General features: G+C 49.3%; 13 non-coding genes across 13 annotated transcripts; all 13 read left to right on the plus strand.

Moving 5' to 3' along the window:
- The first annotated feature begins 1,338 nt into the window (after window positions 1–1,338).
- On the plus strand, window positions 1,339–1,419 carry LOC126057446 (small nucleolar RNA SNORD115). The gene has a single exon (XR_007512534.1). It is a non-coding gene; the product is annotated as a small nucleolar RNA SNORD115 (small nucleolar RNA).
- Window positions 1,420–3,036: 1,617 nt separating this feature from the next.
- LOC126057826 (small nucleolar RNA SNORD115) lies at window positions 3,037–3,114 on the plus strand. Its single transcript, XR_007512899.1, has one exon. It is a non-coding gene; the product is annotated as a small nucleolar RNA SNORD115 (small nucleolar RNA).
- A 1,618-nt stretch (window positions 3,115–4,732) lies between these two features.
- Window positions 4,733–4,813, plus strand: LOC126057447 (small nucleolar RNA SNORD115). Its single transcript, XR_007512535.1, has one exon. It is a non-coding gene; the product is annotated as a small nucleolar RNA SNORD115 (small nucleolar RNA).
- Window positions 4,814–6,430: 1,617 nt separating this feature from the next.
- LOC126057828 (small nucleolar RNA SNORD115) lies at window positions 6,431–6,508 on the plus strand. Its single transcript, XR_007512900.1, has one exon. It is a non-coding gene; the product is annotated as a small nucleolar RNA SNORD115 (small nucleolar RNA).
- A 1,618-nt stretch (window positions 6,509–8,126) lies between these two features.
- LOC126057449 (small nucleolar RNA SNORD115) lies at window positions 8,127–8,207 on the plus strand. Its single transcript, XR_007512536.1, has one exon. It is a non-coding gene; the product is annotated as a small nucleolar RNA SNORD115 (small nucleolar RNA).
- A 1,617-nt stretch (window positions 8,208–9,824) lies between these two features.
- LOC126057829 (small nucleolar RNA SNORD115) lies at window positions 9,825–9,902 on the plus strand. The gene has a single exon (XR_007512901.1). It is a non-coding gene; the product is annotated as a small nucleolar RNA SNORD115 (small nucleolar RNA).
- Window positions 9,903–11,520: 1,618 nt separating this feature from the next.
- LOC126057450 (small nucleolar RNA SNORD115) lies at window positions 11,521–11,601 on the plus strand. Its single transcript, XR_007512537.1, has one exon. It is a non-coding gene; the product is annotated as a small nucleolar RNA SNORD115 (small nucleolar RNA).
- Window positions 11,602–13,218: 1,617 nt separating this feature from the next.
- Window positions 13,219–13,296, plus strand: LOC126057830 (small nucleolar RNA SNORD115). Its single transcript, XR_007512902.1, has one exon. It is a non-coding gene; the product is annotated as a small nucleolar RNA SNORD115 (small nucleolar RNA).
- A 1,618-nt stretch (window positions 13,297–14,914) lies between these two features.
- Window positions 14,915–14,995, plus strand: LOC126057451 (small nucleolar RNA SNORD115). The gene has a single exon (XR_007512538.1). It is a non-coding gene; the product is annotated as a small nucleolar RNA SNORD115 (small nucleolar RNA).
- Window positions 14,996–16,612: 1,617 nt separating this feature from the next.
- Window positions 16,613–16,690, plus strand: LOC126057831 (small nucleolar RNA SNORD115). The gene has a single exon (XR_007512903.1). It is a non-coding gene; the product is annotated as a small nucleolar RNA SNORD115 (small nucleolar RNA).
- Window positions 16,691–18,308: 1,618 nt separating this feature from the next.
- On the plus strand, window positions 18,309–18,389 carry LOC126057452 (small nucleolar RNA SNORD115). The gene has a single exon (XR_007512539.1). It is a non-coding gene; the product is annotated as a small nucleolar RNA SNORD115 (small nucleolar RNA).
- A 1,617-nt stretch (window positions 18,390–20,006) lies between these two features.
- LOC126057832 (small nucleolar RNA SNORD115) lies at window positions 20,007–20,084 on the plus strand. Its single transcript, XR_007512904.1, has one exon. It is a non-coding gene; the product is annotated as a small nucleolar RNA SNORD115 (small nucleolar RNA).
- Window positions 20,085–21,702: 1,618 nt separating this feature from the next.
- On the plus strand, window positions 21,703–21,783 carry LOC126057454 (small nucleolar RNA SNORD115). Its single transcript, XR_007512541.1, has one exon. It is a non-coding gene; the product is annotated as a small nucleolar RNA SNORD115 (small nucleolar RNA).
- The last annotated feature ends 1,296 nt before the right edge of the window (window positions 21,784–23,079 follow it).

The raw sequence follows: 23,079 nt of genomic DNA on the forward strand, positions 1-23,079 counted from the left end.
TGACAAGGCTGAGGCATGTCCCCTGGTGTGTGCTTGACCTTGCCTGGTTGACTAAGTGGCGGTGACGTGCGTGGGTGGATACTTAGCAATCAGAGAATCCTGAAACATGTGCGCTGGAGTCATCTGCGATAGCCTGGGTCCAAGTCCGATACGGCCTACCGAAATGGGAGAAACGGCCAACTAGAACAATGTATTTTCCCAAGATATTTATGAGATGTGAATGGCTCAGAGCTCTACAGGAGACTGGTCAACTTGCTGTAATTGAAAGCGTGTGTCAGTTGCGGCTGGACTCGCAGGATTTGCAGGTCGCTTTTCCCGTGAATCTTGAAATTGGATGAGCGACTCAGTAGTCTGATAGCTGGCTCCAGCTTTCAAGTAAAGGTAGCTGCACAGATAACTGCGTAGAAAATCTAAAGTCAGGGTCGATGCCAGGTGTGAAGGGGACACGAGGGTCAGGAGCACTTTCAGGTTGATGCCACAGGAGGTCATGTTTCCCTGGAGCTCTAGACAGTGAAAGCAGCCGTAAGTGCTGCCTTGCACATGTGCAAAGATCCCTGTTCCTACAGAGTTGGTTGGAATCCTGTAGAGGTTCCATAAGACTCCTGCTCTCTTTGTGCCAAGGAATCCTCTGATGGTTGATAAACAGGAGGAGATGTGTTCCCTGTGTTCCCATTCTTTGGGAATGAGGTGGCCTTGACTGTGTCTCTCCATGGCACAAGGGTGAAATCAAACTCTGGAAATGCCTAGTTGATTTGGGGGCCAAATTCTTGGTGAAAGCACTCTTCCGAGTGTCCCACAGCTCATTTGAAGATCCCCAGTTTTGGGAACCCTTGGATGTCATTTCCTGGAAGTGCTCGTGCACGGATCCGTGCCTGTGGACACAGATTCGGCTTCCTCGTAGACATTAGCCGGGGCTGATCAAATGAATAGCCTGTTCTTGGCTGGGACTTCCTGAGTACTTTTCTCCATTCGGAGTCCTCTATGCCTTGTCTTGATCTGGCACGCGTCTGCCTTTCTGTCAAGGGTCAGCAGTCTCACTAATGGGCGAGAAGTGTGTGTCTTGATTTCGTCCCTCTTTTGGGCTATATGTGGAAAAAGCATAGCTGTTAGGCAATGAATGTCTCTCGTCTGATGTCTGACTTACTTCTTTGCCCTTCCTCAAAGGATTGCAAGGTCGAAGCCTGTTTTCCTGCTTTCATGAGGGTCAAGCTACTCCCCGGGAAACCGGAAGAGGATGTGCGAACCTTCTCATCCTGCGTGATTGCGGGCTGGATGGACGATATCGGTGGTGAGGAACTTGAAGACTCAGGTGATTTCTCCCGGGGATTGAGATGTCTCGGGTCAACGAAGACACCTCAACTTGTCTCCAAGAGAGATGATGACATAAAAATCATGCTCAATAGGATCCCGCTGAGGCCCAGAGAGAAACTCCTTTTCCCTAACGTTAATGATCTGCTTCAGAGTGGACCCCCGTTTGGATCCCTTTTTCCTCCACCAAGTGATCAAAAACTCCTCCCTGACCGATTTTGGTCATGCTGATTCCTTGGCTCTTTTCGTCTTTTTCTGTCATTTGGAAAGACCTGCTTTCAGGAGATTCACCACCGAAAGAACTCAAGGTGAGTGAATGATGGCGGTTCTCCCTTGTCTCTGGTGACACTTAGACAAGTGAAAATGGAGCCCAAGAGGCAGTCGGGTTTTGTGGAAAAGCTGAGACGTGTCCCCTGCTTTGAGCTTGACCTGACCTATTGACCAAGTGGCGGTGATATGCACGGGTGGATAGTTAGGAAGCACAGGAACCTGGAAGATTTTCCACTTGAGTAATTTTTGATCGTCCGGTTCCCAGTCGGGTATGTCTACGGAATTTGAGAATATTTTCAACTCTCAACTCTTTACGGGATGGGAGTGTGTAGCAGCTCTACTGGAGAAACCAGAGAGACTTGCCCTAGTTGAAAGCCTGTGTCAGTTGCGACTGGACTCTTAGGATCTCCAGGGCGTCTTTCCCAGACATCTTGGTATTGGATGAAGACTGGAGTAGCCTGATACCTCGCTGTAGCATTCAAGAAAAGGCAGCAGCACCACTATCTGAGTCAAAAAGCTAATGCCAGGCTCAATACCATTCGGTACGTGGGTCGCGAGCGTCATGACTAGTTTCAGGTTCATACCACAGGAGGTCAGGATCTGCTGACAGCCTAATCAGGCAATGCAGGCATAACTGCTGCCTTCCACATGTGGAAAGATCATTTTCTTGACAGATCTTTGGAATCTTGTAGAGGTTCCATAGAACTCCTTTTCCGTGTGCCCCACGGGATCCTCTGATGCTTGATATACGGGAGGAGATGTGTTCCCTCTCTGGGGATTATTGGGGCCTGAGGTAGATTCGATTGTGTCTCTCCATGGCTCAGTGGTGAAACGAAAGCGTTGAAGGACTGTGGCAATTTTAACAAGTGTTGGCAGAATTCTTGGAAAGCTATTCTTTTCCAAATGTCCTCCAGCTGATTTGAAGATCCCCCGGTGCTGGGGACTCTTGGGTGCCATTTCCCGGGAGTCCGCACACATTGGACAGTGCCCGTGGACGCATAGTTGGCTGCCTTCAACACATCAGTCAGGCTTAAGCAATGGCAAAGGCTCCTTTTGCCTGGGTCCTCCTGTAAATTTGTGCTACATCCAGAGACCTCTCTGCCTTCTTCTGAATATTGCATGATTCTCTCCTTCTGTCATGGGTCAGCAGACTCCCCAGTGGGTTGCAAATGGCTCTCTTGATTTTGTCCATGTGTTCGCGAATGTCTGGCTGAAAGCCTAGCCTTAGGGAAGTGAGTTTCTCTTCTGGGATCTCTGTCTTACTGATTTCCCCTTTTCAAAGGGTTAGTGAGGTCGATGTCTCTTGTCCTGCTTTCATGGGGGTCAAGCCAACTGCCCGGGAAACTGGAAGATGATGTGTGAACGCTCTCATCCACTGTCCTTCCTGGGTGGAAGGAAGACATTTGTGGTAAGCATCTTCAGGTCTCAGGGGATTTTTCCTGGGGAGTGATATGGCTGGGGTCAATGATGACATAATCTGTCTGGAAGAGAGATGATGACCTAAAAATCATGCTCAGAGAGGTTATGCTGAGGCCCTGTGGGAAAGTCCTTTGGCCCAGCCTTACAGATCTTCTTTAGAGCGGACTCCCATTTTGATTTCTTTCACCTGCACCAAGTAATCCAAAAGACCTGGGTGGCCGATTTTGGTCAGGTTGATTCCTTGGCTCTTTTCCTCTTTTTGTGTCCTTTAGCAAAACCTGCCTCCGAGGAGTTCACCGTTGCGAGGACAAAAGGTGAGGGATTTCCCGTGATTTGCCCTGGCCCCATCTGACACTTAGGCAAGTGAGGATACACCACAAAAGGCAGTAGGGTTTGCTGACAAGGCTGAGGCATGTCCCCTGGTGTGTGCTTGACCTTGCCTGGTTGACTAAGTGGCGGTGACGTGCGTGGGTGGATACTTAGCAATCAGAGAATCCTGAAACATGTGCGCTGGAGTCATCTGCGATAGCCTGGGTCCAAGTCCGATACGGCCTACCGAAATGGGAGAAACGGCCAACTAGAACAATGTATTTTCCCAAGATATTTATGAGATGTGAATGGCTCAGAGCTCTACAGGAGACTGGTCAACTTGCTGTAATTGAAAGCGTGTGTCAGTTGCGGCTGGACTCGCAGGATTTGCAGGTCGCTTTTCCCGTGAATCTTGAAATTGGATGAGCGACTCAGTAGTCTGATAGCTGGCTCCAGCTTTCAAGTAAAGGTAGCTGCACAGATAACTGCGTAGAAAATCTAAAGTCAGGGTCGATGCCAGGTGTGAAGGGGACACGAGGGTCAGGAGCACTTTCAGGTTGATGCCACAGGAGGTCATGTTTCCCTGGAGCTCTAGACAGTGAAAGCAGGCGTAAGTGCTGCCTTGCACATGTGCAAAGATCCCTGTTCCTACAGAGTTGGTTGGAATCCTGTAGAGGTTCCATAAGACTCCTGCTCTCTTTGTGCCAAGGAATCCTTTGATGGTTGATAAACAGGAGGAGATGTGTTCCCTGTGTTCCCATTCTTTGGGAATGAGGTGGCCTTGACTGTGTCTCTCCATGGCACAAGGGTGAAATCAAACTCTGGAAATGCCTAGTTGATTTGGGGGCCAAATTCTTGGTGAAAGCACTCTTCCGAGTGTCCCACAGCTCATTTGAAGATCCCCAGTTTTGGGAACCCTTGGATGTCATTTCCTGGAAGTGCTCGTGCACGGATCCGTGCCTGTGGACACAGATTCGACTTCCTCGTAGACATTAGCCGGGGCTGATCAAATGAATAGCCTGTTCTTGGCTGGGACTTCCTGAGTACTTTTCTCCATTCGGAGTCCTCTATGCCTTGTCTTGATCTGGCACGCGTCTGCCTTTCTGTCAAGGGTCAGCAGTCTCACTAATGGGCGAGAAGTGTGTGTCTTGATTTCGTCCCTCTTTTGGGCTATATGGGGAAAAAGCATAGCTGTTAGGCAATGAATGTCTCTCGTCTGATGTCTGACTTACTTCTTTGCCCTTCCTCAAAGGATTGCAAGGTCGAAGCCTGTTTTCCTGCTTTCATGAGGGTCAAGCTACTCCCCGGGAAACCGGAAGAGGATGTGCGAACCTTCTCATCCTGCGTGATTGCGGGCTGGATGGACGATATCGGTGGTGAGGAACTTGAAGACTCAGGTGATTTCTCCCGGGGATTGAGATGTCTCGGGTCAACGAAGACACCTCAACTTGTCTCCAAGAGAGATGATGACATAAAAATCATGCTCAATAGGATCCCGCTGAGGCCCAGAGAGAAACTCCTTTTCCCTAACGTTAATGATCTGCTTCAGAGTGGACCCCCGTTTGGATCCCTTTTTCCTCCACCAAGTGATCAAAAACTCCTCCCTGACCGATTTTGGTCATGCTGATTCCTTGGCTCTTTTCGTCTTTTTCTGTCATTTGGAAAGACCTGCTTTCAGGAGATTCACCACCGAAAGAACTCAAGGTGAGTGAATGATGGCGGTTCTCCCTTGTCTCTGGTGACACTTAGACAAGTGAAAATGGAGCCCAAGAGGCAGTCGGGTTTTGTGGAAAAGCTGAGACGTGTCCCCTGCTTTGAGCTTGACCTGACCTATTGACCAAGTGGCGGTGATATGCACGGGTGGATAGTTAGGAAGCACAGGAACCTAGAAGAATTTCCACTTGAGTAATTTTTGATCGTCCGGTTCCCAGTCGGGTATGTCTACGGAATTTGAGAATATTTTCAACTCTCAACTCTTTACGGGATGGGAGTGTGTAGCAGCTCTACTGGAGAAACCAGAGAGACTTGCCCTAGTTGAAAGCCTGTGTCAGTTGCGACTGGACTCTTAGGATCTCCAGGGCGTCTTTCCCAGACATCTTGGTATTGGATGAAGACTGGAGTAGCCTGATACCTCGCTGTAGCATTCAAGAAAAGGCAGCAGCACCACTACCTGAGTCAAAAAGCTAATGCCAGGCTCAATACCATTCGGTACGTGGGTCGCGAGCGTCATGACTAGTTTCAGGTTCATACCACAGGAGGTCAGGATCTGCTGACAGCCTAATCAGGCAATGCAGGCATAACTGCTGCCTTCCACATGTGGAAAGATCATTTTCTTGACAGATCTTTGGAATCTTGTAGAGATTCCATAGAACTCCTTTTCCGTGTGCCCCACGGGATCCTCTGATGCTTGATATACGGGAGGAGATGTGTTCCCTCTCTGGGGATTATTGGGGCCTGAGGTAGATTCGATTGTGTCTCTCCATGGCTCAGTGGTGAAACGAAAGCGTTGAAGGACTGTGGCAATTTTAACAAGTGTTGGCAGAATTCTTGGAAAGCTATTCTTTTCCAAATGTCCTCCAGCTGATTTGAAGATCCCCCGGTGCTGGGGACTCTTGGGTGCCGTTTCCCGGGAGTCCGCACACATTGGACAGTGCCCGTGGACGCATAGTTGGCTGCCTTCAACACATCAGTCAGGCTTAAGCAATGGCAAAGGCTCCTTTTGCCTGGGTCCTCCTGTAAATTTGTGCTACATCCAGAGACCTCTCTGCCTTCTTCTGAATATTGCATGATTCTCTCCTTCTCTCATGGGTCAGCAGACTCCCCAGTGGGTTGCAAATGGCTCTCTTGATTTTGTCCATGTGTTCGCGAATGTCTGGCTGAAAGCCTAGCCTTAGGGAAGTGAGTTTCTCTTCTGGGATCTCTGTCTTACTGATTTCCCCTTTTCAAAGGGTTAGTGAGGTCGATGTCTCTTGTCCTGCTTTCATGGGGGTCAAGCCAACTGCCCGGGAAACTGGAAGATGATGTGTGAACGCTCTCATCCACTGTCCTTCCTGGGTGGAAGGAAGACATTTGTGGTAAGCATCTTCAGGTCTCAGGGGATTTTTCCTGGGGAGTGATATGGCTGGGGTCAATGATGACATAATCTGTCTGGAAGAGAGATGATGACCTAAAAATCATGCTCAGAGAGGTTATGCTGAGGCCCTGTGGGAAAGTCCTTTGGCCCAGCCTTACAGATCTTCTTTAGAGCGGACTCCCATTTTGATTTCTTTCACCTGCACCAAGTAATCCAAAAGACCTGGGTGGCCGATTTTGGTCAGGTTGATTCCTTGGCTCTTTTCCTCTTTTTGTGTCCTTTAGCAAAACCTGCCTCCGAGGAGTGCACCGTTGCGAGGACAAAAGGTGAGGGATTTCCCGTGATTTGCCCTGGCCCCATCTGACACTTAGGCAAGTGAGGATACACCACAAAAGGCAGTAGGGTTTGCTGACAAGGCTGAGGCATGTCCCCTGGTGTGTGCTTGACCTTGCCTGGTTGCCTAAGTGGCGGTGACGTGCGTGGGTGGATACTTAGGAATCAGAGAATCCTGAAACATGTGCGCTGGAGTCATCTGCGATAGCCTGGGTCCAAGTCCGATACGGCCTACCGAAATGGGAGAAACGGCCAACTAGAACAATGTATTTTCCCAAGATATTTATGAGATGTGAATGGCTCAGAGCTCTACAGGAGACTGGTCAACTTGCTGTAATTGAAAGCGTGTGTCAGTTGCGGCTGGACTCGCAGGATTTGCAGGTCGCTTTTCCCGTGAATCTTGAAATTGGATGAGCGACTCAGTAGTCTGATAGCTGGCTCCAGCTTTCAAGTAAAGGTAGCTGCACAGATAACTGCGTAGAAAATCTAAAGTCAGGGTCGATGCCAGGTGTGAAGGGGACACGAGGGTCAGGAGCACTTTCAGGTTGATGCCACAGGAGGTCATGTTTCCCTGGAGCTCTAGACAGTGAAAGCAGCCGTAAGTGCTGCCTTGCACATGTGCAAAGATCCCTGTTCCTACAGAGTTGGTTGGAATCCTGTAGAGGTTCCATAAGACTCCTGCTCTCTTTGTGCCAAGGAATCCTCTGATGGTTGATAAACAGGAGGAGATGTGTTCCCTGTGTTCCCATTCTTTGGGAATGAGGTGGCCTTGACTGTGTCTCTCCATGGCACAAGGGTGAAATCAAACTCTGGAAATGCCTAGTTGATTTTGGGGCCAAATTCTTGGTGAAAGCACTCTTCCGAGTGTCCCACAGCTCATTTGAAGATCCCCAGTTTTGGGAACCCTTGGATGTCATTTCCTGGAAGTGCTCGTGCACGGATCCGTGCCTGTGGACACAGATTCGGCTTCCTCGTAGATATTAGCCGGGGCTGATCAAATGAATAGCCTGTTCTTGGCTGGGACTTCCTGAGTACTTTTCTCCATTCGGAGTCCTCTATGCCTTGTCTTGATCTGGCACGCGTCTGCCTTTCTGTCAAGGGTCAGCAGTCTCACTAATGGGCGAGAAGTGTGTGTCTTGATTTCGTCCCTCTTTTGGGCTATATGGGGAAAAAGCATAGCTGTTAGGCAATGAATGCCTCTCGTCTGATGTCTGACTTACTTCTTTGCCCTTCCTCAAAGGATTGCAAGGTCGAAGCCTGTTTTCCTGCTTTCATGAGGGTCAAGCTAGTCCCCGGGAAACCGGAAGAGGATGTGCGAACCTTCTCATCCTGCGTGATTGCGGGCTGGATGGACGATATCGGTGGTGAGGAACTTGAAGACTCAGGTGATTTCTCCCGGGGATTGAGATGTCTCGGGTCAACGAAGACACCTCAACTTGTCTCCAAGAGAGATGATGACATAAAAATCATGCTCAATAGGATCCCGCTGAGGCCCAGAGAGAAACTCCTTTTCCCTAACGTTAATGATCTGCTTCAGAGTGGACCCCCGTTTGGATCCCTTTTTCCTCCACCAAGTGATCAAAAACTCCTCCCTGACCGATTTTGGTCATGCTGATTCCTTGGCTCTTTTCGTCTTTTTCTGTCATTTGGAAAGACCTGCTTTCAGGAGATTCACCACCGAAAGAACTCAAGGTGAGTGAATGATGGCGGTTCCCCCTTGTCTCTGGTGACACTTAGACAAGTGAAAATGGAGCCCAAGAGGCAGTCGGGTTTTGTGGAAAAGCTGAGACGTGTCCCCTGCTTTGAGCTTGACCTGACCTATTGACCAAGTGGCGGTGATATGCACGGGTGGATAGTTAGGAAGCACAGGAACCTGGAAGATTTTCCACTTGAGTAATTTTTGATCGTCCGGTTCCCAGTCGGGTATGTCTACGGAATTTGAGAATATTTTCAACTCTCAACTCTTTACGGGATGGGAGTGTGTAGCAGCTCTACTGGAGAAACCAGAGAGACTTGCCCTAGTTGAAAGCCTGTGTCAGTTGCGACTGGACTCTTAGGATCTCCAGGGCGTCTTTCCCAGACATCTTGGTATTGGATGAAGACTGGAGTAGCCTGATACCTCGCTGTAGCATTCAAGAAAAGGCAGCAGCACCACTATCTGAGTCAAAAAGCTAATGCCAGGCTCAATACCATTCGGTACGTGGGTCGCGAGCGTCATGACTCGTTTCAGGTTCATACCACAGGAGGTCAGGATCTGCTGACAGCCTAATCAGGCAATGCAGGCATAACTGCTGCCTTCCACATGTGGAAAGATCATTTTCTTGACAGATCTTTGGAATCTTGTAGAGGTTCCATAGAACTCCTTTTCCGTGTGCCCCACGGGATCCTCTGATGCTTGATATACGGGAGGAGATGTGTTCCCTCTCTGGGGATTATTGGGGCCTGAGGTAGATTCGATTGTGTCTCTCCATGGCTCAGTGGTGAAACGAAAGCGTTGAAGGACTGTGGCAATTTTAACAAGTGTTGGCAGAATTCTTGGAAAGCTATTCTTTTCCAAATGTCCTCCAGCTGATTTGAAGATCCCCCGGTGCTGGGGACTCTTGGGTGCCATTTCCCGGGAGTCCGCACACATTGGACAGTGCCCGTGGACGCATAGTTGGCTGCCTTCAACACATCAGTCAGGCTTAAGCAATGGCAAAGGCTCCTTTTGCCTGGGTCCTCCTGTAAATTTGTGCTACATCCAGAGACCTCTCTGCCTTCTTCTGAATATTGCATGATTCTCTCCTTCTGTCATGGGTCAGCAGACTCCCCAGTGGGTTGCAAATGGCTGTCTTGATTTTGTCCATGTGTTCGCGAATGTCTGGCTGAAAGCCTAGCCTTAGGGAAGTGAGTTTCTCTTCTGGGATCTCTGTCTTACTGATTTCCCCTTTTCAAAGGGTTAGTGAGGTCGATGTCTCTTGTCCTGCTTTCATGGGGGTCAAGCCAACTGCCCGGGAAACTGGAAGATGATGTGTGAACGCTCTCATCCACTGTCCTTCCTGGGTGGAAGGAAGACATTTGTGGTAAGCATCTTCAGGTCTCAGGGGATTTTTCCTGGGGAGTGATATGGCTGGGGTCAATGATGACATAATCTGTCTGGAAGAGAGATGATGACCTAAAAATCATGCTCAGAGAGGTTATGCTGAGGCCCTGTGGGAAAGTCCTTTGGCCCAGCCTTACAGATCTTCTTTAGAGCGGACTCCCATTTTGATTTCTTTCACCTGCACCAAGTAATCCAAAAGACCTGGGTGGCCGATTTTGGTCAGGTTGATTCCTTGGCTCTTTTCCTCTTTTTGTGTCCTTTAGCAAAACCTGCCTCCGAGGAGTTCACCGTTGCGAGGACAAAAGGTGAGGGATTTCCCGTGATTTGCCCTGGCCCCATCTGACACTTAGGCAAGTGAGGATACACCACAAAAGGCAGTAGGGTTTGCTGACAAGGCTGAGGCATGTCCCCTGGTGTGTGCTTGACCTTGCCTGGTTGACTAAGTGGCGGTGACGTGCGTGGGTGGATACTTAGCAATCAGAGAATCCTGAAACATGTGCGCTGGAGTCATCTGCGATAGCCTGGGTCCAAGTCCGATACGGCCTACCGAAATGGGAGAAACGGCCAACTAGAACAATGTATTTTCCCAAGATATTTATGAGATGTGAATGGCTCAGAGCTCTACAGGAGACTGGTCAACTTGCTGTAATTGAAAGCGTGTGTCAGTTGCGGCTGGACTCGCAGGATTTGCAGGTCGCTTTTCCCGTGAATCTTGAAATTGGATGAGCGACTCAGTAGTCTGATAGCTGGCTCCAGCTTTCAAGTAAAGGTAGCTGCACAGATAACTGCGTAGAAAATCTAAAGTCAGGGTCGATGCCAGGTGTGAAGGGGACACGAGGGTCAGGAGCACTTTCAGGTTGATGCCACAGGAGGTCATGTTTCCCTGGAGCTCTAGACAGTGAAAGCAGCCGTAAGTGCTGCCTTGCACATGTGCAAAGATCCCTGTTCCTACAGAGTTGGTTGGAATCCTGTAGAGGTTCCATAAGACTCCTGCTCTCTTTGTGCCAAGGAATCCTCTGATGGTTGATAAACAGGAGGAGATGTGTTCCCTGTGTTCCCATTCTTTGGGAATGAGGTGGCCTTGACTGTGTCTCTCCATGGCACAAGGGTGAAATCAAACTCTGGAAATGCCTAGTTGATTTGGGGGCCAAATTCTTGGTGAAAGCACTCTTCCGAGTGTCCCACAGCTCATTTGAAGATCCCCAGTTTTGGGAACCCTTGGATGTCATTTCCTGGAAGTGCTCGTGCACGGATCCGTGCCTGTGGACACAGATTCGACTTCCTCGTAGACATTAGCCGGGGCTGATCAAATGAATAGCCTGTTCTTGGCTGGGACTTCCTGAGTACTTTTCTCCATTCGGAGTCCTCTATGCCTTGTCTTGATCTGGCACGCGTCTGCCTTTCTGTCAAGGGTCAGCAGTCTCACTAATGGGCGAGAAGTGTGTGTCTTGATTTCGTCCCTCTTTTGGGCTATATGTGGAAAAAGCATAGCTGTTAGGCAATGAATGTCTCTCGTCTGATGTCTGACTTACTTCTTTGCCCTTCCTCAAAGGATTGCAAGGTCGAAGCCTGTTTTCCTGCTTTCATGAGGGTCAAGCTAGTCCCCGGGAAACCGGAAGAGGATGTGCGAACCTTCTCATCCTGCGTGATTGCGGGCTGGATGGACGATATCGGTGGTGAGGAACTTGAAGACTCAGGTGATTTCTCCCGGGGATTGAGATGTCTCGGGTCAACGAAGACACCTCAACTTGTCTCCAAGAGAGATGATGACATAAAAATCATGCTCAATAGGATCCCGCTGAGGCCCAGAGAGAAACTCCTTTTCCCTAACGTTAATGATCTGCTTCAGAGTGGACCCCCGTTTGGATCCCTTTTTCCTCCACCAAGTGATCAAAAACTCCTCCCTGACCGATTTTGGTCATGCTGATTCCTTGGCTCTTTTCGTCTTTTTCTGTCATTTGGAAAGACCTGCTTTCAGGAGATTCACCACCGAAAGAACTCAAGGTGAGTGAATGATGGCGGTTCTCCCTTGTCTCTGGTGACACTTAGACAAGTGAAAATGGAGCCCAAGAGGCAGTCGGGTTTTGTGGAAAAGCTGAGACGTGTCCCCTGCTTTGAGCTTGACCTGACCTATTGACCAAGTGGCGGTGATATGCACGGGTGGATAGTTAGGAAGCACAGGAACCTAGAAGAATTTCCACTTGAGTAATTTTTGATCGTCCGGTTCCCAGTCGGGTATGTCTACGGAATTTGAGAATATTTTCAACTCTCAACTCTTTACGGGATGGGAGTGTGTAGCAGCTCTACTGGAGAAACCAGAGAGACTTGCCCTAGTTGAAAGCCTGTGTCAGTTGCGACTGGACTCTTAGGATCTCCAGGGCGTCTTTCCCAGACATCTTGGTATTGGATGAAGACTGGAGTAGCCTGATACCTCGCTGTAGCATTCAAGAAAAGGCAGCAGCACCACTACCTGAGTCAAAAAGCTAATGCCAGGCTCAATACCATTCGGTACGTGGGTCGCGAGCGTCATGACTAGTTTCAGGTTCATACCACAGGAGGTCAGGATCTGCTGACAGCCTAATCAGGCAATGCAGGCATAACTGCTGCCTTCCACATGTGGAAAGATCATTTTCTTGACAGATCTTTGGAATCTTGTAGAGATTCCATAGAACTCCTTTTCCGTGTGCCCCACGGGATCCTCTGATGCTTGATATACGGGAGGAGATGTGTTCCCTCTCTGGGGATTATTGGGGCCTGAGGTAGATTCGATTGTGTCTCTCCATGGCTCAGTGGTGAAACGAAAGCGTTGAAGGACTGTGGCAATTTTAACAAGTGTTGGCAGAATTCTTGGAAAGCTATTCTTTTCCAAATGTCCTCCAGCTGATTTGAAGATCCCCCGGTGCTGGGGACTCTTGGGTGCCGTTTCCCGGGAGTCCGCACACATTGGACAGTGCCCGTGGACGCATAGTTGGCTGCCTTCAACACATCAGTCAGGCTTAAGCAATGGCAAAGGCTCCTTTTGCCTGGGTCCTCCTGTAAATTTGTGCTACATCCAGAGACCTCTCTGCCTTCTTCTGAATATTGCATGATTCTCTCCTTCTGTCATGGGTCAGCAGACTCCCCAGTGGGTTGCAAATGGCTGTCTTGATTTTGTCCATGTGTTCGCGAATGTCTGGCTGAAAGCCTAGCCTTAGGGAAGTGAGTTTCTCTTCTGGGATCTCTGTCTTACTGATTTCCCCTTTTCAAAGGGTTAGTGAGGTCGATGTCTCTTGTCCTGCTTTCATGGGGGTCAAGCCAACTGCCCGGGAAACTGGAAGATGATGTGTGAACGCTCTCATCCACTGTCCTTCCTGGGTGGAAGGAAGACATTTGTGGTAAGCATCTTCAGGTCTCAGGGGATTTTTCCTGGGGAGTGATATGGCTGGGGTCAATGATGACATAATCTGTCTGGAAGAGAGATGATGACCTAAAAATCATGCTCAGAGAGGTTATGCTGAGGCCCTGTGGGAAAGTCCTTTGGCCCAGCCTTACAGATCTTCTTTAGAGCGGACTCCCATTTTGATTTCTTTCACCTGCACCAAGTAATCCAAAAGACCTGGGTGGCGGATTTTGGTCAGGTTGATTCCTTGGCTCTTTTCCTCTTTTTGTGTCCTTTAGCAAAACCTGCCTCCGAGGAGTGCACCGTTGCGAGGACAAAAGGTGAGGGATTTCCCGTGATTTGCCCTGGCCCCATCTGACACTTAGGCAAGTGAGGATACACCACAAAAGGCAGTAGGGTTTGCTGACAAGGCTGAGGCATGTCCCCTGGTGTGTGCTTGACCTTGCCTGGTTGCCTAAGTGGCGGTGACGTGCGTGGGTGGATACTTAGGAATCAGAGAATCCTGAAACATGTGCGCTGGAGTCATCTGCGATAGCCTGGGTCCAAGTCCGATACGGCCTACCGAAATGGGAGAAACGGCCAACTAGAACAATGTATTTTCCCAAGATATTTATGAGATGTGAATGGCTCAGAGCTCTACAGGAGACTGGTCAACTTGCTGTAATTGAAAGCGTGTGTCAGTTGCGGCTGGACTCGCAGGATTTGCAGGTCGCTTTTCCCGTGAATCTTGAAATTGGATGAGCGACTCAGTAGTCTGATAGCTGGCTCCAGCTTTCAAGTAAAGGTAGCTGCACAGATAACTGCGTAGAAAATCTAAAGTCAGGGTCGATGCCAGGTGTGAAGGGGACACGAGGGTCAGGAGCACTTTCAGGTTGATGCCACAGGAGGTCATGTTTCCCTGGAGCTCTAGACAGTGAAAGCAGGCGTAAGTGCTGCCTTGCACATGTGCAAAGATCCCTGTTCCTACAGAGTTGGTTGGAATCCTGTAGAGGTTCCATAAGACTCCTGCTCTCTTTGTGCCAAGGAATCCTCTGATGGTTGATAAACAGGAGGAGATGTGTTCCCTGTGTTCCCATTCTTTGGGAATGAGGTGGCCTTGACTGTGTCTCTCCATGGCACAAGGGTGAAATCAAACTCTGGAAATGCCTAGTTGATTTGGGGGCCAAATTCTTGGTGAAAGCACTCTTCCGAGTGTCCCACAGCTCATTTGAAGATCCCCAGTTTTGGGAACCCTTGGATGTCATTTCCTGGAAGTGCTCGTGCACGGATCCGTGCCTGTGGACACAGATTCGGCTTCCTCGTAGACATTAGCCGGGGCTGATCAAATGAATAGCCTGTTCTTGGCTGGGACTTCCTGAGTACTTTTCTCCATTCGGAGTCCTCTATGCCTTGTCTTGATCTGGCACGCGTCTGCCTTTCTGTCAAGGGTCAGCAGTCTCACTAATGGGCGAGAAGTGTGTGTCTTGATTTCGTCCCTCTTTTGGGCTATATGGGGAAAAAGCATAGCTGTTAGGCAATGAATGCCTCTCGTCTGATGTCTGACTTACTTCTTTGCCCTTCCTCAAAGGATTGCAAGGTCGAAGCCTGTTTTCCTGCTTTCATGAGGGTCAAGCTACTCCCCGGGAAACCGGAAGAGGATGTGCGAACCTTCTCATCCTGCGTGATTGCGGGCTGGATGGATGATATCGGTGGTGAGGAACTTGAAGACTCAGGTGATTTCTCCCGGGGATTGAGATGTCTCGGGTCAACGAAGACACCTCAACTTGTCTCCAAGAGAGATGATGACATAAAAATCATGCTCAATAGGATCCCGCTGAGGCCCAGAGAGAAACTCCTTTTCCCTAACGTTAATGATCTGCTTCAGAGTGGACCCCCGTTTGGATCCCTTTTTCCTCCACCAAGTGATCAAAAACTCCTCCCTGACCGATTTTGGTCATGCTGATTCCTTGGCTCTTTTCGTCTTTTTCTGTCATTTGGAAAGACCTGCTTTCAGGAGATTCACCACCGAAAGAACTCAAGGTGAGTGAATGATGGCGGTTCCCCCTTGTCTCTGGTGACACTTAGACAAGTGAAAATGGAGCCCAAGAGGCAGTCGGGTTTTGTGGAAAAGCTGAGACGTGTCCCCTGCTTTGAGCTTGACCTGACCTATTGACCAAGTGGCGGTGATATGCACGGGTGGATAGTTAGGAAGCACAGGAACCTGGAAGATTTTCCACTTGAGTAATTTTTGATCGTCCGGTTCCCAGTCGGGTATGTCTACGGAATTTGAGAATATTTTCAACTCTCAACTCTTTACGGGATGGGAGTGTGTAGCAGCTCTACTGGAGAAACCAGAGAGACTTGCCCTAGTTGAAAGCCTGTGTCAGTTGCGACTGGACTCTTAGGATCTCCAGGGCGTCTTTCCCAGACATCTTGGTATTGGATGAAGACTGGAGTAGCCTGATACCTCGCTGTAGCATTCAAGAAAAGGCAGCAGCACCACTATCTGAGTCAAAAAGCTAATGCCAGGCTCAATACCATTCGGTACGTGGGTCGCGAGCGTCATGACTCGTTTCAGGTTCATACCACAGGAGGTCAGGATCTGCTGACAGCCTAATCAGGCAATGCAGGCATAACTGCTGCCTTCCACATGTGGAAAGATCATTTTCTTGACAGATCTTTGGAATCTTGTAGAGGTTCCATAGAACTCCTTTTCCGTGTGCCCCACGGGATCCTCTGATGCTTGATATACGGGAGGAGATGTGTTCCCTCTCTGGGGATTATTGGGGCCTGAGGTAGATTCGATTGTGTCTCTCCATGGCTCAGTGGTGAAACGAAAGCGTTGAAGGACTGTGGCAATTTTAACAAGTGTTGGCAGAATTCTTGGAAAGCTATTCTTTTCCAAATGTCCTCCAGCTGATTTGAAGATCCCCCGGTGCTGGGGACTCTTGGGTGCCATTTCCCGGGAGTCCGCACACATTGGACAGTGCCCGTGGACGCATAGTTGGCTGCCTTCAACACATCAGTCAGGCTTAAGCAATGGCAAAGGCTCCTTTTGCCTGGGTCCTCCTGTAAATTTGTGCTACATCCAGAGACCTCTCTGCCTTCTTCTGAATATTGCATGATTCTCTCCTTCTGTCATGGGTCAGCAGACTCCCCAGTGGGTTGCAAATGGCTCTCTTGATTTTGTCCATGTGTTCGCGAATGTCTGGCTGAAAGCCTAGCCTTAGGGAAGTGAGTTTCTCTTCTGGGATCTCTGTCTTACTGATTTCCCCTTTTCAAAGGGTTAGTGAGGTCGATGTCTCTTGTCCTGCTTTCATGGGGGTCAAGCCAACTGCCCGGGAAACTGGAAGATGATGTGTGAACGCTCTCATCCACTGTCCTTCCTGGGTGGAAGGAAGACATTTGTGGTAAGCATCTTCAGGTCTCAGGGGATTTTTCCTGGGGAGTGATATGGCTGGGGTCAATGATGACATAATCTGTCTGGAAGAGAGATGATGACCTAAAAATCATGCTCAGAGAGGTTATGCTGAGGCCCTGTGGGAAAGTCCTTTGGCCCAGCCTTACAGATCTTCTTTAGAGCGGACTCCCATTTTGATTTCTTTCACCTGCACCAAGTAATCCAAAAGACCTGGGTGGCCGATTTTGGTCAGGCTGATTCCTTGGCTCTTTTCCTCTTTTTGTGTCCTTTAGCAAAACCTGCCTCCGAGGAGTTCACCGTTGCGAGGACAAAAGGTGAGGGATTTCCCGTGATTTGCCCTGGCCCCATCTGACACTTAGGCAAGTGAGGATACACCACAAAAGGCAGTAGGGTTTGCTGACAAGGCTGAGGCATGTCCCCTGGTGTGTGCTTGACCTTGCCTGGTTGACTAAGTGGCGGTGACGTGCGTGGGTGGATACTTAGGAATCAGAGAATCCTGAAACATGTGCGCTGGAGTCATCTGCGATAGCCTGGGTCCAAGTCCGATACGGCCTACCGAAATGGGAGAAACGGCCAACTAGAACAATGTATTTTCCCAAGATATTTATGAGATGTGAATGGCTCAGAGCTCTACAGGAGACTGGTCAACTTGCTGTAATTGAAAGCGTGTGTCAGTTGCGGCTGGACTCGCAGGATTTGCAGGTCGCTTTTCCCGTGAATCTTGAAATTGGATGAGCGACTCAGTAGTCTGATAGCTGGCTCCAGCTTTCAAGTAAAGGTAGCTGCACAGATAACTGCGTAGAAAATCTAAAGTCAGGGTCGATGCCAGGTGTGAAGGGGACACGAGGGTCAGGAGCACTTTCAGGTTGATGCCACAGGAGGTCATGTTTCCCTGGAGCTCTAGACAGTGAAAGCAGGCGTAAGTGCTGCCTTGCACATGTGCAAAGATCCCTGTTCCTACAGAGTTGGTTGGAATCCTGTAGAGGTTCCATAAGACTCCTGCTCTCTTTGTGCCAAGGAATCCTCTGATGGTTGATAAACAGGAGGAGATGTGTTCCCTGTGTTCCCATTCTTTGGGAATGAGGTGGCCTTGACTGTGTCTCTCCATGGCACAAGGGTGAAATCAAACTCTGGAAATGCCTAGTTGATTTGGGGGCCAAATTCTTGGTGAAAGCACTCTTCCGAGTGTCCCACAGCTCATTTGAAGATCCCCAGTTTTGGGAACCCTTGGATGTCATTTCCTGGAAGTGCTCGTGCACGGATCCGTGCCTGTGGACACAGATTCGACTTCCTCGTAGACATTAGCCGGGGCTGATCAAATGAATAGCCTGTTCTTGGCTGGGACTTCCTGAGTACTTTTCTCCATTCGGAGTCCTCTATGCCTTGTCTTGATCTGGCACGCGTCTGCCTTTCTGTCAAGGGTCAGCAGTCTCACTAATGGGCGAGAAGTGTGTGTCTTGATTTCGTCCCTCTTTTGGGCTATATGGGGAAAAAGCATAGCTGTTAGGCAATGAATGTCTCTCGTCTGATGTCTGACTTACTTCTTTGCCCTTCCTCAAAGGATTGCAAGGTCGAAGCCTGTTTTCCTGCTTTCATGAGGGTCAAGCTAGTCCCCGGGAAACCGGAAGAGGATGTGCGAACCTTCTCATCCTGCGTGATTGCGGGCTGGATGGACGATATCGGTGGTGAGGAACTTGAAGACTCAGGTGATTTCTCCCGGGGATTGAGATGTCTCGGGTCAACGAAGACACCTCAACTTGTCTCCAAGAGAGATGATGACATAAAAATCATGCTCAATAGGATCCCGCTGAGGCCCAGAGAGAAACTCCTTTTCCCTAACGTTAATGATCTGCTTCAGAGTGGACCCCCGTTTGGATCCCTTTTTCCTCCACCAAGTGATCAAAAACTCCTCCCTGACCGATTTTGGTCATGCTGATTCCTTGGCTCTTTTCGTCTTTTTCTGTCATTTGGAAAGACCTGCTTTCAGGAGATTCACCACCGAAAGAACTCAAGGTGAGTGAATGATGGCGGTTCTCCCTTGTCTCTGGTGACACTTAGACAAGTGAAAATGGAGCCCAAGAGGCAGTCGGGTTTTGTGGAAAAGCTGAGACGTGTCCCCTGCTTTGAGCTTGACCTGACCTATTGACCAAGTGGCGGTGATATGCACGGGTGGATAGGTAGGAAGCACAGGAACCTAGAAGAATTTCCACTTGAGTAATTTTTGATCGTCCGGTTCCCAGTCGGGTATGTCTACGGAATTTGAGAATATTTTCAACTCTCAACTCTTTACGGGATGGGAGTGTGTAGCAGCTCTACTGGAGAAACCAGAGAGACTTGCCCTAGTTGAAAGCCTGTGTCAGTTGCGACTGGACTCTTAGGATCTCCAGGGCGTCTTTCCCAGACATCTTGGTATTGGATGAAGACTGGAGTAGCCTGATACCTCGCTGTAGCATTCAAGAAAAGGCAGCAGCACCACTACCTGAGTCAAAAAGCTAATGCCAGGCTCAATACCATTCGGTACGTGGGTCGCGAGCGTCATGACTAGTTTCAGGTTCATACCACAGGAGGTCAGGATCTGCTGACAGCCTAATCAGGCAATGCAGGCATAACTGCTGCCTTCCACATGTGGAAAGATCATTTTCTTGACAGATCTTTGGAATCTTGTAGAGATTCCATAGAACTCCTTTTCCGTGTGCCCCACGGGATCCTCTGATGCTTGATATACGGGAGGAGATGTGTTCCCTCTCTGGGGATTATTGGGGCCTGAGGTAGATTCGATTGTGTCTCTCCATGGCTCAGTGGTGAAACGAAAGCGTTGAAGGACTGTGGCAATTTTAACAAGTGTTGGCAGAATTCTTGGAAAGCTATTCTTTTCCAAATGTCCTCCAGCTGATTTGAAGATCCCCCGGTGCTGGGGACTCTTGGGTGCCGTTTCCCGGGAGTCCGCACACATTGGACAGTGCCCGTGGACGCATAGTTGGCTGCCTTCAACACATCAGTCAGGCTTAAGCAATGGCAAAGGCTCCTTTTGCCTGGGTCCTCCTGTAAATTTGTGCTACATCCAGAGACCTCTCTGCCTTCTTCTGAATATTGCATGATTCTCTCCTTCTGTCATGGGTCAGCAGACTCCCCAGTGGGTTGCAAATGGCTCTCTTGATTTTGTCCATGTGTTCGCGAATGTCTGGCTGAAAGCCTAGCCTTAGGGAAGTGAGTTTCTCTTCTGGGATCTCTGTCTTACTGATTTCCCCTTTTCAAAGGGTTAGTGAGGTCGATGTCTCTTGTCCTGCTTTCATGGGGGTCAAGCCAACTGCCCGGGAAACTGGAAGATGATGTGTGAACGCTCTCATCCACTGTCCTTCCTGGGTGGAAGGAAGACATTTGTGGTAAGCATCTTCAGGTCTCAGGGGATTTTTCCTGGGGAGTGATATGGCTGGGGTCAATGATGACATAATCTGTCTGGAAGAGAGATGATGACCTAAAAATCATGCTCAGAGAGGTTATGCTGAGGCCCTGTGGGAAAGTCCTTTGGCCCAGCCTTACAGATCTTCTTTAGAGCGGACTCCCATTTTGATTTCTTTCACCTGCACCAAGTAATCCAAAAGACCTGGGTGGCCGATTTTGGTCAGGTTGATTCCTTGGCTCTTTTCCTCTTTTTGTGTCCTTTAGCAAAACCTGCCTCCGAGGAGTGCACCGTTGCGAGGACAAAAGGTGAGGGATTTCCCGTGATTTGCCCTGGCCCCATCTGACACTTAGGCAAGTGAGGATACACCACAAAAGGCAGTAGGGTTTGCTGACAAGGCTGAGGCATGTCCCCTGGTGTGTGCTTGACCTTGCCTGGTTGCCTAAGTGGCGGTGACGTGCGTGGGTGGATACTTAGGAATCAGAGAATCCTGAAACATGTGCGCTGGAGTCATCTGCGATAGCCTGGGTCCAAGTCCGATACGGCCTACCGAAATGGGAGAAACGGCCAACTAGAACAATGTATTTTCCCAAGATATTTATGAGATGTGAATGGCTCAGAGCTCTACAGGAGACTGGTCAACTTGCTGTAATTGAAAGCGTGTGTCAGTTGCGGCTGGACTCGCAGGATTTGCAGGTCGCTTTTCCCGTGAATCTTGAAATTGGATGAGCGACTCAGTAGTCTGATAGCTGGCTCCAGCTTTCAAGTAAAGGTAGCTGCACAGATAACTGCGTAGAAAATCTAAAGTCAGGGTCGATGCCAGGTGTGAAGGGGACACGAGGGTCAGGAGCACTTTCAGGTTGATGCCACAGGAGGTCATGTTTCCCTGGAGCTCTAGACAGTGAAAGCAGGCGTAAGTGCTGCCTTGCACATGTGCAAAGATCCCTGTTCCTACAGAGTTGGTTGGAATCCTGTAGAGGTTCCATAAGACTCCTGCTCTCTTTGTGCCAAGGAATCCTCTGATGGTTGATAAACAGGAGGAGATGTGTTCCCTGTGTTCCCATTCTTTGGGAATGAGGTGGCCTTGACTGTGTCTCTCCATGGCACAAGGGTGAAATCAAACTCTGGAAATGCCTAGTTGATTTGGGGGCCAAATTCTTGGTGAAAGCACTCTTCCGAGTGTCCCACAGCTCATTTGAAGATCCCCAGTTTTGGGAACCCTTGGATGTCATTTCCTGGAAGTGCTCGTGCACGGATCCGTGCCTGTGGACACAGATTCGGCTTCCTCGTAGACATTAGCCGGGGCTGATCAAATGAATAGCCTGTTCTTGGCTGGGACTTCCTGAGTACTTTTCTCCATTCGGAGTCCTCTATGCCTTGTCTTGATCTGGCACGCGTCTGCCTTTCTGTCAAGGGTCAGCAGTCTCACTAATGGGCGAGAAGTGTGTGTCTTGATTTCGTCCCTCTTTTGGGCTATATGGGGAAAAAGCATAGCTGTTAGGCAATGAATGCCTCTCGTCTGATGTCTGACTTACTTCTTTGCCCTTCCTCAAAGGATTGCAAGGTCGAAGCCTGTTTTCCTGCTTTCATGAGGGTCAAGCTACTCCCCGGGAAACCGGAAGAGGATGTGCGAACCTTCTCATCCTGCGTGATTGCGGGCTGGATGGACGATATCGGTGGTGAGGAACTTGAAGACTCAGGTGATTTCTCCCGGGGATTGCGATGTCTCGGGTCAACGAAGACACCTCAACTTGTCTCCAAGAGAGATGATGACATAAAAATCATGCTCAATAGGATCCCGCTGAGGCCCAGAGAGAAACTCCTTTTCCCTAACGTTAATGATCTGCTTCAGAGTGGACCCCCGTTTGGATCCCTTTTTCCTCCACCAAGTGATCAAAAACTCCTCCCTGACCGATTTTGGTCATGCTGATTCCTTGGCTCTTTTCGTCTTTTTCTGTCATTTGGAAAGACCTGCTTTCAGGAGATTCACCACCGAAAGAACTCAAGGTGAGTGAATGATGGCGGTTCTCCCTTGTCTCTGGTGACACTTAGACAAGTGAAAATGGAGCCCAAGAGGCAGTCGGGTTTTGTGGAAAAGCTGAGACGTGTCCCCTGCTTTGAGCTTGACCTGACCTATTGACCAAGTGGCGGTGATATGCACGGGTGGATAGTTAGGAAGCACAGGAACCTAGAAGAATTTCCACTTGAGTAATTTTTGATCGTCCGGTTCCCAGTCGGGTATGTCTACGGAATTTGAGAATATTTTCAACTCTCAACTCTTTACGGGATGGGAGTGTGTAGCAGCTCTACTGGAGAAACCAGAGAGACTTGCCCTAGTTGAAAGCCTGTGTCAGTTGCGACTGGACTCTTAGGATCTCCAGGGCGTCTTTCCCAGACATCTTGGTATTGGATGAAGACTGGAGTAGCCTGATACCTCGCTGTAGCATTCAAGAAAAGGCAGCAGCACCACTACCTGAGTCAAAAAGCTAATGCCAGGCTCAATACCATTCGGTACGTGGGTCGCGAGCGTCATGACTAGTTTCAGGTTCATACCACAGGAGGTCAGGATCTGCTGACAGCCTAATCAGGCAATGCAGGCATAACTGCTGCCTTCCACATGTGGAAAGATCATTTTCTTGACAGATCTTTGGAATCTTGTAGAGATTCCATAGAACTCCTTTTCCGTGTGCCCCACGGGATCCTCTGATGCTTGATATACGGGAGGAGATGTGTTCCCTCTCTGGGGATTATTGGGGCCTGAGGTAGATTCGATTGTGTCTCTCCATGGCTCAGTGGTGAAACGAAAGCGTTGAAGGACTGTGGCAATTTTAACAAGTGTTGGCAGAATTCTTGGAAAGCTATTCTTTTCCAAATGTCCTCCAGCTGATTTGAAGATCCCCCGGTGCTGGGGACTCTTGGGTGCCGTTTCCCGGGAGTCCGCACACATTGGACAGTGCCCGTGGACGCATAGTTGGCTGCCTTCAACACATCAGTCAGGCTTAAGCAATGGCAAAGGCTCCTTTTGCCTGGGTCCTCCTGTAAATTTGTGCTACATCCAGAGACCTCTCTGCCTTCTTCTGAATATTGCATGATTCTCTCCTTCTGT

The sequence above is a fragment of the Elephas maximus genome, chromosome 13 (genome assembly GCF_024166365.1).
Source record: "Elephas maximus indicus isolate mEleMax1 chromosome 13, mEleMax1 primary haplotype, whole genome shotgun sequence".
NCBI lineage: Eukaryota > Metazoa > Chordata > Mammalia > Proboscidea > Elephantidae > Elephas > Elephas maximus.